The sequence below is a fragment of the Dermacentor silvarum genome, chromosome 3 (assembly GCF_013339745.2).
Source record: "Dermacentor silvarum isolate Dsil-2018 chromosome 3, BIME_Dsil_1.4, whole genome shotgun sequence".
In the NCBI taxonomy this organism is placed as follows: domain Eukaryota; kingdom Metazoa; phylum Arthropoda; class Arachnida; order Ixodida; family Ixodidae; genus Dermacentor; species Dermacentor silvarum.
Genome location: NC_051156.1, coordinates 217,098,333 through 217,103,081, shown reverse-complemented (window position 1 = coordinate 217,103,081; position 4,749 = coordinate 217,098,333).

The window sequence follows — 4,749 nt, the reverse complement described above, 5'->3', positions numbered from 1 at the left end:
GACACCCGAGGGGCGCGCGGGTCGCGTAATGCGTCTCTCATGGCAGCGGCCGGCTCCGCCTCCTCCTCAAGAGAGCTGCACTTGATCGAGGCGATCGTGCGCGTCTCATTGACCGCACAACTCTGCCGACTGCGCTGGACCGCACTCGGCCACGCGGTGGCCTCGCGTCTTTCTTACACGTGCCAACCAGCGCTGCCTGCTGCGTAAAGGGACGCAGTAATCATCGCTTTCTCACTAGTTCATTTATCGCCTGTGAGCATTATATATGTACTTAATTACCGAAGATTGCCCAATGGCATAAATCGCTATAAGCGCACAAATCTCGGATAATGACTCAATCTCTGCACAGCATAGGACTAGTCTCAAGGCTTTAAGTATACTGCCGTGTTAACGAATATCATTCATTGCTACTTTGCACCACCGTACTTGTCACCACCTTCCATGTTTCTTTCCTTCCTCTTTTCTCTTTCCCCAGCGCGGTGTGTAGCAGGTCAGAGCGCGCAAGGTCAGGCCGACCTCTCTGCCTTTAGTTAAATAAAAGCCTTCTCCGTGGCAGCAGTGTCATTAGCAATACCGGGGTCTGTTTTTAAGAACGGTTAGTTGTGATTTCTGAGCAGTGCTGTCTATGTTAAAGGACAGCGTCCTTGTTAGAATGAGACTCAGTGACGGGTAACAGAAGACGTCAGCGTGCAGTGCACAAAACTGCTTATATATTAACCAATAAGCGAGTGTTCTGTTATATCTGCATTGATGTCGGCCTGTTTCCGCCGATATGCAACAACAGACCATGGTGTGGAACACGAAGCGAGCAATGGCAGTCCAGTGCAAGTGCACAATATGTCTAGTTGTAGCACTAGAAACAGAGGCCGAGCAATATGGATGGGTGTCATCAAATGGTTTGTGAAGCTGCATGCTGTTGTCGAGCGTACCTACTGTGGAAGAACTTGACGCCTCTTTGGCCTTTCGGGGTTCATCTTCACCAGGGCCCAACGGCATCACTTATGCAGCTCTTGCCCATCTCGGACGAGAGGCCAGTCAAGAGCTGTTGAATTACTACAACCGCTCATGGCATGATAGCATTGTTCCTCAGAAATGGAAGATAAGTCGGCTTGTACCGCTGCTCAAACCAGGAAAGTCGCCTTTCGACCTGACATCATATCGCCCTATTGCCCTGGCAAGTTGATTAGGGAGAGTAATGGAAAAGATGATACTTACACGCCTAGACTTGGTATCTTGAACGCCACAATGCGTACCCTGACTCCATGACAGGCTTTCGGCGAGGCATGTCATCAATAGATAATGTTATGGACCTCACATTGTTTACACAGCAACAAAAATGCATCAAGCGCATATCAGTGGCATTCTTTGTTGACCGGAAAGGGGCGTACGATAATGTCACACATGAAGCGATCCTCGAGTCATTGGAGGCTTTTGGAATTGGTGGCCGAATGTTTCAGTGGGTCCGCGACTATTTGACCAGAAGATCCTTCTTTGTGCAGACCGAAGATGGCCCCATTGCCAACTATTATACGTACGGTGGCGTCCTACAGGGCGGGGTATTGAGCCCTATACTCTTTAACCTAACTATGGTTGGCCTGCTGAACTATTACCCAAGGAGGAGGAAAGAGAAAGGCAGAAGGCAGGAAGGTTAACCAGAATAACGTCCGGTTGGCTACCCTACACCGGGGGAATGGAAAAAGGGAACACAAAGATGACAGGGAGAGAGAGGAGGGAAGGAAAGAAACGAAATTAGCGGTGAGTTCGCTGATGCGTGTGATAATTCACCTATCAATGTACGCTGACGATATTTGTCTTTGGTCTTTGGCGGTGAATCGTCTTCAAGTGCGCCCAAGAATTCAACAGGCATGCACCCTAACTTGTTCGTATCTCCGAAAACAACGCCTTAGTATATCCATCGAAACATGCGCGTTAATCGCATTTACGCACAAACCCATGACACCGTACCCTGTTTCCCTCAATGGCCAGGCTATCAAATACCAGAAGTCTGACCGCATCTTAGGTGTGATTATTGACAGGGACCCTTCATGGATCCCCCACTGCATCTACCTGAAGCGCAGATTAATTTCAGTTGTACACATATCATGAAGTTACTGTGCGGAAAAACATGGGGCACGTCGGCACGGTCCATGCTACAGCTGTACAGAACACTGTTTCTGGGCTTTCTACGGTACAGCGTGCCGGTTTTGACGAACACATACAAACCGAATATTCGCACCCTCCAAAGTTTGCAAGGCCAGGCTCTACGAACATGTCTTGCACTAAGGCGATGCACCTCGACGCATGCAACAATCATGATTGCTAGAGACTACTTGGTTCCAACATACATCATGGTTGACAACCTCAGAGCACACATTCGACATCTGTGTCGCGTACCCAGTCACTACATTGCTGCTTTGCCGGCACAAAGACCTCAAGCCACATTTTATAAACTTGTTGCGACACATTATGGCTGCCTTCCGTCGGGCTTTACACCAGCAGCAAGACCACTGTTACCCCTGTGGTGCCTACGACAGCCGGAAGTACACCTCACGATTCCGGGAATCACTAAGAAGGCCCGTCTTTCCACAGTGGCTCTACGACAGTTGACTTTGTAATTACTGAACGAGGCGTATGAACAAAGAACACACATTTACACCGATGGATCTGTCTCAGCCACCAGCTGTTATCATTCCTGCCCTACAAGTCACAATGAAGTTCAAAGTGTCCCACATAACGACCTCTACGGCAACAGAACTTGCCGCCGTATACGTGTCGCTGTTAATTACATCACACAGTCAAAACCTTGAAAGTGGGTCATCTTTTGTGACTCCGAGGCAGCCCTTCAGAGTCTGCAGTCAGCCTTACGACGCAATACCCATGAACAAGTGGTGTTTGAGACTAGAAAGGTTCTCCATCAAGCCCTCATAAACGAACATGACATCATCTTTCAATGGATTCCGGGGCACTGTGGCATCGTCGGTAATGACCTTGCTGATGATGCCGCCCAGTCAGCTAATAACGAAACCCTGAGCATTCCTATACCCTTATCAAGGACAGACGCTTCGCGGGTTCTTCGTTTACTTGTTCGAACCAAGACTGAAACTTCATGGAACACCCCGATTTTCTCGAACTGCCGTCTCCACCGACTGGATCCTACACTGAAGCTGCAGATTCCATCGCACTTCTCCCACCGTGATGCAACTTTACTTTGCTGCCTCTGGTTGGGGTGGCTTTTACGAAAGCCTACTCATTCCTTATTGGAATGTCCGACGCACCGATCTTTGATTCATGCAACTGTGAAGAGACGATCGAGCATCTGTTGTGTTTTTGTAATCTTTATGACATCAAACGCGACGTTCTTCGGAGTGTGTTGGGCCGATTGGACAGCAGACCATTTTCAGACACAAATATTCTTGGAATGTGGCCCCATATGCGTCGCAGGCTTACAAAGCGACGCGGGCATTGCTACGATTCATGAACTCGACTGGCCTCAGTGACCGATTGTGAAGTGTTGGACAACCGAATGTATTCACACTGAAATGACCTTCTTCCCTCTCTCTCATTTCTTTCTTTTCATCTCTTTTAACCCCTTAGCCCATGTAGGTTAGCAAACGGGACGTGCGTCTGGTTGACCTCCTTGCCTTTCCTTCTCTATTTTTCCTCCTCCTCCTCCTCTGCAAGCTTTTAGGGGCGAAACACCTTAGGGCCGAGCCTTGTCCCCCCCCCCCCACCACCCCCCCCTCGTCGTCGTCGTCCGTAGCTCTGGTTTGCATGGAGTCCGCTAGGGGCGCTGCGGTGGACAAGGGCGTTCGTTCCCGACGCGCGCTCTCCTTCTCACTTCAGCCATGGATGATAACGGCGCGCCCGCTATGGATGAAAAGGCGAGAGTGGCGGCTCAACTGCAAGCGGAGTCGAGGGCTCGCAAGCGCGCTTGCGAGCCCTCGGCTTGCGAGCTCCGGGTCCGCTTGCGGCACGCCGGCAAGCGGACCCGGAGCTGAGGGCTCGCGAAGCTCGCGCTTGAACCGAGCATCGGCGCCACCAACTTCAGGTAGAGAACGCTTCCGGCGTTTTGCCGCCACTTCCCGCGCTCTCGTCGCCTCTCGGTCCGCTTGCCGGCGTAGGGGGATTCAGGGTTACCCGAATTATCCCCCGGTGCTTCGCCCACTCATCATCATTCACTTCGTGGATATGCGGTGCTTTTTTTAATGCTTATGATGATTCTATAGCCACGGTAAGGCAAGTTCCAGGTGAACTGTTGTAGAGTGTTGCACTTTTTAACAATATGGGATGACGTACAGTTTCACTGACGTTGTCGATGTCGTAAAACTACCTTTGCCAAACGTTACTCATCACTGCTCTTCAAGTGATGCAGCGAATGAAACCAATTTCTACAATCCCTGTTCGTCAAGACGCGAATAGAACCCTGTTCGTCTTTTCCCGACTGTGAATGAACCAGACACGCTACCACGAACTTATGCTTGCTCGCGAGCTCGTGAGAGGTACCAGTTCATTAAAAGTGTGCGGCGTATAAGCAAAGTTAAAAAAATATATGTCTTAGTGTTCTTTATAATACCAGCATAGATCAAATGGAAGTCCTGTTTAAAGCATCTGGCCTGCCTTCGTTTGATATAATGTTTAAACGAATTGTCATGAAATACTTCTCGAAAAATTGAATACAAGGCAAGCTATGAAGACCATTACAATAATATTTATGCCCCGATACGTGGTACCAAGAGTGGTACTCACTAC